The 16,367-nt window shown below is 44.8% G+C and overlaps 1 protein-coding gene and 1 non-coding gene across 3 annotated transcripts in view; one reads left to right on the top strand and one right to left on the bottom strand.

Annotated features, from left to right (window-relative positions):
- LOC8043730 (rap guanine nucleotide exchange factor 4) overlaps positions 1 to 16,367 on the bottom strand; it is a 308,461-nt gene that overhangs the window by 134,743 nt on the left and 157,351 nt on the right. The window lies entirely within an intron of this gene.
- Positions 4,170 to 4,251, top strand: Trnas-aga. The gene has a single exon. It is a non-coding gene; the product is annotated as a tRNA-Ser (tRNA).

The following is a 16,367-nucleotide window of genomic DNA, read 5'->3' as shown; positions in this document are numbered from 1 at the left end:
CAATGGAACGCCCAGTATATCTATCTCTCTCTCTCTCTCTCTCTCTCTCTCTCTCTATATATATATATATATATATATATATATATATATATATATTATGGGAGTGAGTGAAGACTCACAAGTGCAGGCCGTAGTAATACTATGAACGAAGAGGGGAGAAAGTGATTATTGAATTTATTGAATTAAACTTAGGGAAAGGGAAAGAGAGCTGGCAAAAATCGGGCCAGGCTCTTCTGGCCCAATGTGTCGCCAGCTCTCTTTCCTTTGCGCTTTCCCTAACTTTAATGCAATAAATTCAATAATCACTTCCTCCCCCCTTCGTTCACAATATATATGTATCTATGTACATCGCTGATTAGATCGTGATGAACACCAAGCCTTAAACATCCGTACATTTTTATTTAATAAAAAATGTTCGTAGTCAGCACGTCGCTGCTTTTATCCAGGTACCCTCTGTTCAGTCCGCCCTTTTTTCTTGAGAGTTATCATAAAGACTGCGGCACATCAGCACCTCGTCCCACGACCCTCGCGTGGGCGCATAAAATATAGAGGAGAACGGTACACACAATAGAAGTTCCGTCACAAATTTTCTTGACACGCTGGTTAAGCTTCGTGTTCAACTATTGGGGTCCTGGGTTCCATTCTTCTTCGGGAAACGTCGGAATTTCGGTCTTCCTTGTCAATTTATCTACTAATCACTAGTGACTTTAAGGACAGGGTACCCAAAAGCTTAGCGCACGTAAAGTAATAGCGTCGTCCACATGGTTGGAATCTGGCTCATGGGTAGTGGTGACGACGCTATTGATTTGTGTACGTAAATCCCTTTGCGTGCGCTATTCTAAGGTTCCCTACTATCCCGCGCTTCCGTATGCGTTTCGCGATCCCTAAAGTATTTTTTTTTTCTTTTTGAGGGGGAAGGGGGGAGATTTCTCAAAGAAGTGCTAACACATTAAGAACAAAACAAATAAAAAAAAAAAAACAATATCTCGTGAACGGCAGCTGAAGTGTGTGTTCTGTGTCCACGGGCTTTTTGCCGCACGACACCGAAAACCGCGAAGCAGAATCGCAGCATGTAAAACGGCGGTAGCTGAATCAACAGACGCCGCGGTGGAGAAGGAGCGCGACGTCTGGCGACGAGATACGCGATGTTTCCTGCCCGAGCCCGGGTCCTCCTATTAGTCGCACTTACGGCCTTCCGCTTCGACTGCTCACCACTTCCGGTCGTTGTAAACATATCCGCTGCAGCGTAAAGAAAAGAGGAAGTGAAGAAAGTGACACCGTGTTTACACGCCCACCATAAATATATATATATATATATATATATACATCGGAAACACTCAAAGAATGACTCAAGCTGCAATGAACAGCAAGAAACACTTCCGGAAACCGAGCACACCGCATGTTTTTTAGGTGAGGCGACTTTCCCGCTACTTCCACCAGTCATTCTTTTAGCAGAGTCAGCCCTTGTCCGCCGAGAGTGATACGTTTTATGTATAGAGCCACCACGCTGAGAGTAAAGCAACATTATTCATCGATCATCTTTTGAGCACCGCCGTTTTGGTGCTTAGTGCACCAAAATGGCGGCACAAAAATTGCTTCCCGCAAAAGGAGGTGCAATTCGCGACAGGTGCGTTTAGAAAGTCCGTCTTCCTCAGCTTTATATAGGGTGTCAGAAAGTCCACGAGATGTTGCTTTCCTCGAGCGCAGACTCCCTAACATTTCGGAAGGACGAAAAAGTGTTGTCTGCGATTTCAGCTAAGCCATCAGGTCTCTGACAGCAGTAACTTTAAGGACTAAGATGACAGGAATACTGTTACGCTGAAGCGTAATTTATAATCTGGCTCTAATTTCATGAACCAAGAAATTCGGTCACGTGATGTATCAACAAAAACAAAAAGACGCGTGAACACCCGCTCATGAAGACAAAAACGTCAAAGCGCTTTTCTACACTATAGACCTTTTCTGTGTACTCTCGTCCCCAGCCACCTAAGAGGCGTATACGGTATGGGCGACAAAAAAATAAAAAAATACTAAAACGGTTCACCCTCCAACTAGTAAAACAATAAGGGAGAGGCAAAACGAGACTGTGTGACGGTTACTCTTAATATCCTGAGTATCTTCTACTGGCGTGGCGACGGCAAAACAATGTTTTCGCCCATACTGGAAGTGACGACAATTCAAGATTGCGGCGCCCTTGAAGAAAGGGTCTATAGAGAGCGTAGCGCTAAAGGATGCGCCCCGCCTTCCTGAGCTGTCAGCTTCCACCGTTGGCATTGAACAAGTGTCCCACCGCTTTGACATCACGGACGGTTTCGCGCGTGGAACGACAGGCACGTGGGCCGCTTGCACCTGCCTACATCGCACCAGACGCTTCCAAAATAAACATGCCTCGAACAGACGCGGTTTCCGGTTATAGCCATCTTAAAAGCTCGCGTCGCCCTGCAGTTTTACGTAACACTCATCTTTTTTTATGGACCTTTTGAACTCTCGTGTCCAAGTGGCTGAATTCAAACTTTTCAAGAGAAAACCCCTCTGTGAAATTCGGCCGCGATTTCTGAGCGATTTCGGTGCCTGTCGTCGACGAAGTAGCCTGCGAGTTCTTGCCAGACTTTCATTTCCACAGTATGGAGCCCACAGACAGCTGATTTGAGTCACCTACTACTTAAGAAAGGTGGGGCGTTTCTTAACTTTAACGCTCGGGCATAAAAAACCGATAAATAAAACGCTGAAGAACACATCACGATCCGAGAATCGCCAACACATATTAAGCCCCGCCTTGCTTTTCTTAAACTTTCATCAAGTAGGGGAGCGATATAGGGAAGTATTTCACACGGTGCGAAATCGCGAGCGAATTCGCACCGTGTGAATCAGGCTTGATGTCGACAGATCACGCGGCCAGAAACAACGTGTACGTTCTCACCGAGACATCGAAGTCTGCGATGTGAGAGGGTCACGTCCTTCATCCCTTTATCCTATAGACTGAGAAGCGCGTGAAGCGCCGTTATTTTTCGTAGATCGCGTTGCTCGGTCATGCGGGAACTCCGCTGAAAATTAGACTCCAGTGGAATTCGAGATAGGCGTATCGAGCGATGAAACCATCATACGTTCTGAATAAAAGCCCGAATTTTTCTTATTTTTCGTTACAGGAAAAAGAAATATAACAACGTTATTCCTATAAAAATGGTCTATATGTCTTCAAATATTTGGAACCCGACTGACGCACAAGCAAAGCAAATTTTGATTTTTTTTTTATTTTTTTTTGGAAACGCGAATGTTTGATCGAATTTGGCCGGTTCGCTGGCTCCTCCTATCAAGCCCACACGTAGTCATGGACAGGTATTTGTTGACATATAAATATACCACAGACGCATTCGCAAACAGAAAACGGGCTGTCACAGGCAGGTACTCGACTAAAAAAGCTTCCTAAAAGTTATTTCTTAAAAAAATCTATACAAATAGGAACAGACGACGAGATGCGCAGATACGCGACGCGTATCTTAAAGCCGTGAAAAAACAAAAATTCCTTCGACAGGTTTGCAAATAACGTGACCAGGAGACTCGTGCGAACCCGAAAAGACGACGAAAGAGCGAAATGCTGGTCCGTACGTGGCGAACGACGACGCCGACGTTGAGCCGACTTGACTCAAATACAACTTGGGACAAAAAGAGAAAGAGAGGGAGAAAGAAAGAGAACAGATAGAAGAAAAAGACAATTCAAAATAAATAAATCTAGGAAGAGATGACGTCTATTCGCTGGGCTATGGACCTAAATTTATCCCTCTGCACGTGATACAAACGGACTGCCTCTCGCCAGTAACAAAAAAAAAATGACCGCATCTCCACCTGGTGAATGATGTTGATTGGGGCGAAGCTCTGGTGGTGCTGATACGCTGAGCCGCAGCATGCCGAACTTTTGGTTCGGTTTCATCCATGTCAGAAAGAGAATGTGTGGTATGGGACGTGGTTATATACGCATTTGAGCATTTGACCGCAGCGCCCTCTCGTCTATAAACGTTGAGCCAATGCATGCAAAGTTTAGCGCGATGATATACGCAGTTGACCGCAGCGCCCTCTCCCGTATAGACGTTGAGCGGCTACATGCAACGTTTCATCCATGACATCCCCAGCTCTTGAGTTACTACCACATCTCGGAGCCCCCTACTCGTCCCGCAGTCGTGGCCGAGTGGTTAAGGCGATGGACTAGAAATCCATTGGGGTCTCCCCGCACAGGTTCGAATCCTGTCGACTGCGCAAACATTTTTTTATTTTTTTGAGAAGACAGATGGGAAGGCAATCGATGCGAGCACGGATGCCGGACAAGGCTAGACCCTAAGGAGCTTCGCCCCTAATAAACCAAGAGTTAAAAAAAAATATATCTGATACAAAGAAATATTTAAAGTATAAATATCGTCATCTTTATTATGGGAAAACCACAACTTATAAAATCGGGTGTAACCGAGGAAAGACGTGGTAAACGTCCGCTTAAACACCCAAGTAAGAAAAAAAAAAAAGAAGTACACATTTGTAGAAAGCCAAACGCAAGGGATGTTTACAATGATGCATTCCTGCTGCTTCCTTCACGCTAGTCATTTAAATCTGTCATCGCGGATAGACGGATTAACAGAGCGTAAATATCTCGACTCGTACTATACGAATTCGTTTCTTCTGTGTCTGCTTTCCAAATAAAAAAAAATAAAAATAAATAAAAACACTCAAATCACAACAACCACAAAAGAGAACAATAATGATTAAGCGAGGCGGTGGAGACTTACTTTTCGCAGTTGTATTTTGAGGTTCATATCTAAAGGTACTCCCTTGCACAAGGCACAGAATAACAATCATATGTTACGGAGCATTCCAGTCAGTCACGAACCCGAAAAGGGCGTTCACTTGAAAGCACAGTACCCGGAGGGGCTCTTTGATCAACTGCACGAACACGATATTCGTTCTCCCTGTCCACATCGGGTTCCCGGGCCAAACCCTTATGTGGACCCAAGAACGCGACGCAGCACGTCCATCGAAGTGGTCGGCTCTAAAGGTGCTGTACCATGAAGAGGACAGAAAGAAACGGAGAACACCGGCAAAAGGGACAGGATTCCTTGAATTTTGGATAGCCAAGTAAAAACCAAACATCTTTCTTTGACAGGTAGAAGAACCGAGTGGTTATTTGTGCAGATGATTAGCTAGTCTTCTGCTAACGCCTTAAAGGGGTCAACAAACACCGCTGAAATAATAACCGAAATATTAGGTCAAAATAAAAGTTGTTTTGCGAAGCCAGTGAATTTACAATTTTGGTCCTCACCCTGTTCTCCTAAAGTGAAAGTCTCTCCTGGTAGCAATAAAAGAGAAACGTCAGGGGAAGGCAGGTGTCCAACCTTTGGACTTAAACTTTGTTCCCACTGATTACTACCAGTTTCATGGCGTTAAATGAATGGTTTGTAAGCTCGCTCCAGCACCTGTGAAGCAGAATGGAACAAATGCTTGGCATAGTCGATTCCCAGACTGGCCTCTCGACCTCCAAACCACTGCAGCCTTCCCCTGACGTGACGGAACTGAAAAGCGCGGATATATGTGAATGTTGGTTTTGGCATCAATTTCACTTGTCGATCTCAAAAAAAAAAAAAAAAATCTATTCTGAATTTTGCGATACTAAATAGCATACCGGAAAGAGTAAAAGCCGGGGAATCCGAGAATACAGTTAGTTGGGATAGCTCAAGAAATCGCAGGAGTACGTATTTAAACGTGAAACAATTGCTGTTTTCTAACGGAGTGCTCAATGTTGCTCACGAGATCTTTCTAAATAGATGTTATTGCGTTACGGGAGAAACAATGACACGCATCTGATACAAAACCTTGGTTCCAGAGTGCCTAGAGATAGACCCTTTACTATTGTTTAGATCGGTGTGCCAATAGTGGTTCAAGCAGAACTGCGCAGCATCCCCCCCCCCCCCCCCCCCCCCCACACACACACACACTTATGGACATCACATTCCAAAAGGATGGTATCGGCTTGTTGCTCTCGTCCAGAAGGCCGCGAGCGCGTCCGTAAGACGCGACCATGTAATGCTTGCATTGAGCGTACAGCCGCGCTGAAGTTCCGGATCATGTACGAGCCATGGTCGTCTACAAGCGTGTGTCAGAATGTCAGAACGTAGGAAAGAACTAAAAAAAAAAGTTTAAATAAACAAAAGAAAAATGCTCCTCGCCTCAGTCAGTCAGAAAACGTTTCTCTCGAAAAAGAAAAAGGTAAAATGCTTGATTGATATCATAACCTGAGATTGTGGGGATGATCATAAGGGACGGGGTAGGGGTTGGGGGGGGGGGGGGGGGGGGGGGGGGATGAAAGAGGGGTTCAGATGAAAGGTGCGCACGCTTTCAGTGCCTTATCAAAACTATAGGAATGATTTTCTTGTCATTGTTGTTTTTTGTGCTTGTTTCGCTCTTCTTTTTTTTTTTCTCGGAAATTTATACTCATTAATGAAATTCTGTCAGCTCGGCGCCCGTGAGCAATGTGAAAAACCGCAATGACGCACATCCGAGACGCGCCAGCACCTCCTAGACAACAAAAGCCTAAGGTGCTGCATTCTCTCGCGACACTAAAGAGGCCCACTGTAGTTCAGAGATTGGATCCGAGCGATGCCTCAGCGTTCGGGTTTAGCTTGTGTCCAATCAATGAAAGCACGACTCTTAGCCGAATGCTGAGGCCGAAGTTGCGTCCAATCTTTGGCTTATACGGTGGCCTTCTTTAGTGACGCGGGAAAATATGGCACTCCTGGCTTTCCTATCAATACCCGTTTTCACCCCAAGGAAAAGAAAAAGCAATTTTTGCTCATTGTTCTTACGCGGCGCGAAGTCGCTCTTAGGAGAGTTGGTTGTCGAAGGAAAAAGTGATGCTTTCGCCGTTTGGAACTGATATGTCTTCATAAGATGACATATATGTAATCTAAAATTCACCCGCATATATCTTAATTATCCACATAAACGGGGAAATTAGAAATGGTACGCGAGGAGCTGGACTTATTTTACTACGGTTCTTGAGGTGAGAACGGGTATAGGAGGTGTTAAACGCGCCCACCTCACCAAAATATTCGATTTCGCTCGCCAGAGGCGCTGTCCAAACGTGAGAGCTACAGGCGTATACAGGTTCTTTGCAGCGTTGAAGCGGGTGGTTATCATTCGAGCCCGTCCTTGTTTCTTCCTTCCAACTTGGCCCTTCTCAAAACAACCATTCTCAATAAGATCTTCTCTCTTGAACCTGTCGCATTTGGCCCTTTCCCGTTTCGTCCTTCGCATTTCAATCCTCCTCGTTCGAGCCCGTTCTCGTTTCGCCCTTCTTACTTGGCGCTTCGCAAAACAACCATTCTCAAAAAGATCTTCTCGTTTCGGCCCGTCGCCATTTGGCCCTTTCCCATTTCGTCTTTCGCATTCGAACTCTCCTCATTTGGGCCCGTTCTCGCTTCACCCTTCTCCCCTGGCCCTTTTCAAAACAGCCATTCTCAAAAATATCTCGCTTTGACCCGTCGCACTTGACCCTTTTCATACCAAAATCGTTTTTAGGGTAATATTAATAAATACATTGATATATTTTGTGTGCCTGTGTGTGTGTGCGTGTCACTCTACAGGCATATTTTCTCTGCTAAGGATTTTAGCAGTGCGTCGAGGTCGTCGTGAAAAGCTAATAGCTGACAATAAAACAGACCAACTATTTATCGAAGCCAGATCATATTCCGAAATGTCACGTTCTTTGAGGTCTCTCGACTGGGAACAATGCCACCACTTCTATAATATAGTGGTTCTCAAGTGGGGGTCTGCGAAGGCATCCTAGGGGTCCGCGAAGCCCTGTCTCATCAGTCAAGCACGGCAATATTAGTTGTCTTTCTTCACGTTGAGAAGAAACGCTCCAATATTCGGGTGAGTACTCTCGTGTGTATGTCAATGAGATACGTCTACTTCACACTAGTAATTAGTTATATTCATTTAATAAATCATTATCATGATAACCTATACCTTTCTATTCCCCGCACCCCGAACGGGGTCCTCCATCATCTCCGCCTCTCTACGATGAGTCCGCGAAACATCAATGGTTGACAACAACTGCTAATATATATGCTATTTCTGTTCAGAAAATGTTTCCAAATTAAACGTTCATCGCTTTTTTTCTCTTGTTTGCAAAGAGGAAGGGAAGCAGGCGTCGTTGTACGATTCTCAGTGCGTACATCTACACATGACGTATATCCGATGGTATGTTGGGGGTTCAAGCAAGGTAAGCCTCATATGACCGAATGGCATTAGTTCGGCATGCGTTTAACGACGTTGGAAGCATGCCGAACTAGTGCCATTCGGTCGTAGCACGAACGGGCGAAATGAGAATGGGACGAAATGCGCACGGTTAAAATGCGAATGGGACTTTTTCAGATATCGGGCAAAATGAGAATGGGCCCAGTTGCGAAAAACACGATTGGGATCTTATGAGAAGGTTCAAACGAGAAGTACCAAATGAGAATGGGACGAAATGTGCAAGGTTCAAATGCGAATGGGACGTTTTGAAATACACCCCGTTGAAGCTGGGAATGACGCTCCGCTATTCGATTCTGAGCGATATCCGCACGCCGCTAAAATCACCAATAGCTTTTAAAAAAAGAAAGAAAAAAACGCAGGGTGTATGTAAAGTTTTTAGTATCTCAATATCGCCAAGCATTCATGGAGTTTTGCGGCAAGAGCCGATAAGAACACTGAGTTCTTTAGCTGTCAGTGACAATAGTTTAGACACGTTTTGTCCCTCGGCAAAAGTTTCAGGGAGCGATGCGGTCAAGAAATCACTTACGATACACCTGCGCGTTTTCCCCGAGTATTTTCACATCGGACTTTCTCCCAGTGTCCGTGATATCGAACTTGTGTTTCCGGGTAAACTCTTGGCCTTTTAGTGTAGATCATATTGGCCACTGAATTCATCCTCGTGCGAAGACGCCCGCACCCTCGTCTGAGGATGGGAAGTTCGAGAGCTCTCTCGCTCCCTCTACATTCGGCTCTATCGTGAAACAGGCTGAATATATCAATAGTAATGCGGTTATATATAAACCACATGGGTCCATTCACCCTATAAATGCGCAGCTGCGATGCCCTATAGAGTATTCAGACGGAGCGCATTCGCGTCGTCTAACTCGTGTCGAGGGGCCACATTGACTGCGCCTACACACGTATATTGGGGCCTATAGACGGTATCTCGAGATCCAATGGTAGCGCGAGCACAGCTCACTTAGAACCCCCCCCCCCCCCCCCCCCACACACACACACACACAACGAGGACTCAACTCCTCACTTATGCACTGCCTTCGCGTACGGAAAACTAGAGTAGTCAACCTAGAATTAGTTCGAGCAGAACACCGGGAATAAACACGCGCAACTTCCTCCCCCCCCCCCCCCCCCGTACCCTCTCCCACCTTTTTCTCTCCGTCCGCCCTCTCCCTTTAGCAGTGGAGGAAGGATAGTGATAGTATGTCAGATGATGGAGTGTTCCCGCTAACTAACAAGCATGCAATAAGCCCTGGGGACGGGTGGAGAAAAAGAAAAAAAGGTTTGGCCGTCCACGAAACCGGTCTTAATTAGTTCTCATGAGCCTGCTATAGGCTAATTGGGCCACGGAGCTAAACTGTCTTCCCGCCATGTCTTAACCTCATCATTTCGTTCCCTGGAGCATGTTATTCGGAGGAAGGCTGAGGGAGAGGAGAAGAGACGATGGCGCTGAGACGTAACAGCGCAGAGCTCTGATTAGAAGGATTAGTGGGGAGACGTGAAGGACAGCTGTCTTCGTCTCTACCCATTGTTCGAGAGCGTTCGAATGCGAGACAATACGCTAGGAGCAGACGAAGCTCATGTTCGCCCGGGCTGCAGGGAAACAGTGGATAGAGATAAGGCCGCTAGCCTTAAGTCTACACAATTATCCGTCCAATCAGAGCTCGGTGCTCTGGCTCACACGCGTCCTTAGATCATCTCCTCCTCGTGCACGAGGCGGTCAACTTGAATGACGAACACACTACCTTCTTGTTTGCATACGCGTTAGGCGGCAGTTGAGCGTAGACTTGCAGAATCTTAACCGGCATTTTTTTTTCAGCATTCAATAACGTTGGAAAACAAAACACAAATATTCGGTTATCCCGTTCGGCATAGGTTCCTCACAGTTCAAGATTGAGAACAACTTGAAGCTCTTCGTAATTAGCCTATTTTCGTTTCCGACTTCGAGATGTCCCAGTGAGCTAAAATAGTTTTATTTGAAATTCCTAATGTTTCTGTCGAATACACGCCTTAAATCGGGCCCGCCATGTGATTTCCGTGAAAAGTTTATCGGTATCAGTGATTCTAAGGGACAAATCTCTTTTTTGAATCTGCAGAATCGTGCTTGTGCACTCGTCCGAAGTTTACCCAAGCCTTCTCTTTTCTTTTCTTTTTTATCCTTTTATTTTTGTTCTCAGAATACCGTTACATTGTGCGGGCGCTTGCAATAAAAATTGTCATGATTTTATAACCCTAAGGGTGTCTGGGAGTTCCAGACTTAAATCTGACACACATATTCGAGTTTGCTAACGACAAAGCTCTTGTGACCTCTTATGACGAGAAAAACGTATAGGCAAGCTGGTGCCTTCTATTAGCTGTGACCCTATACCACCGAATTTCACTCGAGCGAAGGCATTGCAGTATTAACCAGAGTAAATGTATACGCACAATCCCCGATAAACAGCCGTTTATACCATTGTCAAAAGTTTCGCGAGCCAATAGAAAAAGAATGACACGCGTAAAAAGTAGAAAATATAGGCAAATGGCGAATGTTCCACGGCTACACAATAGATGGCGCCAGTGCGTTACTTCGTACGAGATCGCAAGTTTTAATGCGCACTGTCGTAAGCAGTCTCAAGTGTGTAAACCACTTCTTATACCCATGGCTAAAGCACCTTTTCATTACACATATTTCGAGCGATTCAACCTTCACAAATCACAGAGTAGGGTGCCCTTGCGTAGAACACCCATCCTTGCCTGAAGGGATTAAAAAGGGTGTGGCAAAGAATGCGACGGTGCTGTGTGGGGAGGCGACAACGTACCCGTTTCGAATAGCTTTAGTGGAGGTCGTTCTAGCGAAAACATCGACTACTTATTGACTATGCCAATTTGTTGTTTTTTTTTACTCGAAGATGCATTCCTTGAACTGCGAAATTGGATTCTTTCTATGAAATATAGACAAAAAAAGCGACATGTTTGTAACCGATAAACGTATACTTAAACAACAGCCAGCTGGTACCAATTCCTCTACGAAAAATAAATTCTAGACGGAGGAAAACAGAAATAAAGGGTATACACTACACACAAAGTCTCAAACAAACGTACGATTGGAAGGGATGCTAAAATTATTGGAACTGTGTTTGAGGCTCGGTGAGTGGTGTCCCCTTTTTCCGTTTTTATCAGTCTCCGAGGTTTTTTCAAAGATGAAGAGTTTCGAGTTCTGCTTGTAAGCAGGACTCCTACGGTATTCATAGAAGCTAATCAAATTACTTGTAATCAATTACTTTTTAAGGTAATTTCGTAATTAGTTTGACTAGATTTATGACGACGTAATCACAAAAGTAGTCGAATTACCTTCGAAAGTACTAAAAAACTATTTATAACCGTTACTATTTTCTCTTTCCTTATTAATGGCGACCTTGATTTGTAGAAGTTTCCTACCAAGGAATACTCGAACAGCCCCCGACAGAAGGATGGCTTACCGGAGTTGGTGAATTAAGAAGTTAGGTAGTTTATAATTCGGTGATTCTAATCCAATAATAGGGAGCTTTAGGGAACCGTGTTTGCACATCCGATAGGGTACGCGATGGGCCCTCCGGTACGAACCGCGCATGTGCAAAAACGGTTCCCTAAAACTCCCTAATGAACAGCACGAAATACCCGTTTCCAAATGAACGGAGAAATTTGTCTTTTCAAAAATCTGACGTAATCCGAAAAGTATGCCAGTCACTTTTACAAATAAAAGGCCCATTATACTTTTCTTTTTAAGTAATCTAATCGAATACTTTTTTTAACCAAGGGTAGTAATAGTAATTATAATCGATTCTAATTTTTTCACTGCCGTGTACAAGAGTGCTTGTAGCCCTCGTAATGGCGGAAACGATCGCCTGCGAACAGGTAGCTCTCAGTGGTCGGGTATATATATATATAAGGCGGTAGAAAAGTCAACGACGTTATGGTTACAGTGAAGTCTGTCCTTCACTGCGTCTGTATTTCCTGTTTCTGTGAATGCGACTGTTGTATGTGGTGCGTGTTTCTGACACACGTGCTGCTCGGAAAGCGAAAATCGTTGGGATGCAGCTATGGCTTTGGCAGGCCCTTATTTATCGCCTACTCACCAACTTCGAGTGTTGTTTTGTTAACCCTATAGAACAAGCTATATCACGCCCTTCAGGGTGCGAAAGGTTTCGGTGTCTATATGTCAGGCCCGTAGCCGTGAAGTTTCACTCGGACGTGTAACAATATCATCCTGCCAGAAAGTTAGCATCCGTTATCAAATTCCAGCTCGAAATTGACATCACTGTCACCTCAAACGCCTATCCCGCCTGGGGTGGATCTTCAAAGCGGCGGACGCAATTAGTGCGAATAAGACACATTCGCGCTTTCATCCGAAGCATGCGGAGCGCTGGATCAATAACGACTTCTAGGATTGAAAGGCAATTCAAATTAGGGCACTCATTTCATCCCCTTTGCTAAGACAAAAACCGTTGCCGGTTTTCCGAAGACGCAATGTTATATATTCTGGGCCCGCGGCTTGGTGATTGGGTGTGTGCCTAGAATACCGTGTACGGCAAAGGACCAAATGAATATAGACACGTGCCCGACTCATTACGCGCTTCCCCCGTTTTATAATTACGTTTATAAGACCCTATTTGATCGATTAAAGTGCATATATTGCACGTTAGTAAGGTAATTGTACATTTGGACGTCGTAAGTACCTCATTAACCGCCCTCCGGTTCAATTCGACTTTTGGACCACTTTTGTTCTCGCAATATTTTGCTTTGAAGGCTGACGCGCTGGCTAACAGGAGCAATCTATAGACCGTTCCATTAGGGTCATAGCAGAGAGGGTAAAAGAGAAAAAAATGCACTCCCCCTCTCACCCCTCATCTCGCCCGCTCCGCCGAGTGGGCTGTAGCTAGCGTCCGAATGGCATGCGAACTCTGTTCAAAATCGCGTCATTTTGGAACTTTCAAGCGCAGATCCGCAGATTTTGGTATGCCAGTTGTCGTGTAATATTATGCTAGATAAAAAAAACCACAGGGTCCAACTGCGCTGTTACCTGCGTGCAAATAAAAAAAAAAAAAAAACAGGGAAATTTGTGTCAGATTGGCCGGTCTCTTTGGCGAAGAGTAAATCCGGTTGCTGTATCTTTTTTACTATACAACGTTCGTACTGGTGAAGGCCTTTAGCGACCATGAGTGGAAGTCTGAAATAATAAATAAAACGTGCTCTCCTGCCATAATACACGCAGCAGTTGAGGGTAGTACTGCCGGCTGACTCAACTGCAATTTAAGTAGCGGAAAAAAGATATGCTAGTTGATTATTTAGCGAAATAGAACAACAGAGAGCTATAGGCTGATTTTGGAGTATCCACAACTATTCTAAGAACGCGAACCACTTCACAACGGCAGCTACGAGCGAGAGTTCGATGTTCGGTAAAGCCGGCCGATACAGCCCAAAGATGGAGAACGGCAACCTCCCGGTTTGTCGTCTGCTAGCGGAGTCGGCCGCGTGCCCTCTCCCTCGTTTTACCCCGCCGAACCCGCTGAACTTCCCGGATGTGTGGAGAGGGCGCTGCGGTCGAGCAAAATGGTGCCGCCCGGAGAGCGCTAAATGGAATGGTCTATAATAATACGACGGTATAATCTAAATATTCTCTCCCCCCCCCCCCCTTCCCTGGCAGTGTCCATCCAAATGGTGGCGAATGTTGGGGAAGTCAGCCTTGGTTTAGTTTTCTAGCGAATATTAAAGTTACCCTAATAGTCCATAAGAATTCCAGGCCTCATAAAAGGTACATGTGGTCATTCATTGCTACTGAATTATTACATTCGTAAGAAAAAAAAATGGATATTATGACGGAAGCATTGATATTCAACAGCATTTCAATTGGCACCATCATCACACGTCCGCGAGTCACTGCGAACGCGATGTACAATGATTAGAACGGATTAAGCGCAATTGTTCTTCATCTGTCAACCCGGGTTTTCTGCAGGGATGATAATCCTTTTAGCGGACGCCTAAGCTGCGAGGGGAGCCAAGTTGGAGCAAGCTAAAAACGTTGAGAGGATATAGGAAAGGAGGAGGGAAGGCAAAAGTGGAAAGCGCGAAGTGCACGTCGGCTTTTCCACAAAAAAAAAGCGAAAGGTGTGGCTTATGACTAGGGTTCTGCGTTTTCGGTTTCTATTTTTTCGAAATTCGGCGTACTTTTTTCGGTGTTTATTTTAAAATTAAATTTTCGGTTTCTTTCGGCGTATATTTATGCCCACAAAAGTTTATCGGCTATTTTCGGTGGATATCAAAGAAACACCAACGGACACCGGATCAGATGATCCCTGTTGCTCTGATATTTGTGATTACTGAAAGTATAGCGGCACAGATACATTGAAAAAGAAATGGACACTTTATTTGGAAAATGTGTGCAACTGTAAAAGAAACAAGAAAAACTTGAGAAGCACAAACAAGTCAGATATGAAGCCTATGCGCAAATAACATGAAACTTCACTTTCTGTAGATCAGATTTACGTTATCTTATTATATTTGCACACACATGTACGTTCCCAGGTTCTCCTCGTTGATCCGCACTCTTTCTTTCCTGTTGCTATGGACCTGAGCTTTGAGAATGCCCTCTCAACACTAATACTGGACACTGGCAGGCTGAGGATATGAAGCGCTGCCTGAGCCAAAATCGGCCAATCAACCAATTGTGACCGCCCAAAGGGAGACGGTGCGACTTTTTGAAGCTCAACACAACACGCAAAGCTTGCATCAAGTCAGTGTTCCTTACAACGAGTTTGAAAACACGCTCGTACATGACGAAGTTATGGGGCATTTCGGACTTCACGTTCCGATCGATGATGCACACATTAAACCAGAACGTCGCGATGGCACCCCTGTATCCCATACATTCGGACACGTTTCGATAGATACTGTCGTTCCACTTTTTTCGCCACGGCTCTGCGGTACGATTGGAAGGTCAAAGTGACCTTTTCCAAATAAAACTGAATTTTAGAAAATGGATTCGACGTACTTTTATCGCTTTTTGTCGGTTGAAATAAAAGATGCCGCACCTAAAAACTGACCTTTTTCGGTTAAAACCGATTTTCCGAAAATGGATTCGGCGTACTTTTATCGGTTTTTATCAGTTTAAACCGAAAACTCCGAACCCGACTTATGACGTTCCCTCTCCGTGAATGGTCCTTCGGCGCTCTCACCGGTTAATGCCACGGTCTCAATGGCTGCGGAACAATAATAAATGCACAATGCTGTACATGCCCAGGGTTCCTTAAGCGGCCGCTGACGATAGTAGAGGCACTGACATATTGGATAATATGCTCAGTTTATAGGCAGGAGAACAGTATGGAAATTAATTCACTATCGATTGCTTAACAACGAGGCATTCCACATTCAACTACAGTGCACGGTTATTAGCGACACCGATAATACGAATACCCTGCTACGTAGATAAAATTGTCAGGAAGGAACTGGGTCAATACGTACATTCTGCCTCGTCATTATGAACAACACACATTTTTTTTACGATTTTGCGTGTGTATGTGTGTGTGTGGGGGGGGGGGGGGGGGAGGTGGAGGTGTCTTTATTAACATTACATGACTGTTCCTCTCTGTCCTGATAATTTTATGTAACTTAAACTGTCACGATGAATCTAAGTAGGGGAGGGTGGAGAAGAATGGGACGGTGGGAGGAGTGGGACAGTTAACCCATTTCTTCAGTGAATAGCTCCAAAATGTCGATGAACTGGTAGATTCATAAGGGCGTGGAAGCGGTACTTTTAACTGAAATTGCGTACCTGCTTGGCGTGGTGCCCACGATTTGAGTCAGAGGTTGCCACTTGGACACTTAAAAGTAGCACACATTCGTTTTGACTTTATTCTTGAACCAAAACGGTCTGGCCAACAGCTCTTACCAACTAACAATGAAGATGTGTGTTAATAAAATGCTTTGAACAGCCGCTATTTTAAGCTTAACATCTAACCTGTTGCCATAATTGGCAACTTACCGTGCGCAAAGCAGTTTGGGAGGAATGGGACAGTGAGATTGGAGGGTGAATCATCAAATTTTTGTTCACTTTGCAT

The sequence above is a fragment of the Ixodes scapularis genome, unplaced genomic scaffold (assembly GCF_016920785.2).
Source record: "Ixodes scapularis isolate PalLabHiFi unplaced genomic scaffold, ASM1692078v2 PGA_scaffold5__190_contigs__length_132052651, whole genome shotgun sequence".
In the NCBI taxonomy this organism is placed as follows: domain Eukaryota; kingdom Metazoa; phylum Arthropoda; class Arachnida; order Ixodida; family Ixodidae; genus Ixodes; species Ixodes scapularis.
This window is presented reverse-complemented; position numbering and strand designations above follow the sequence as displayed.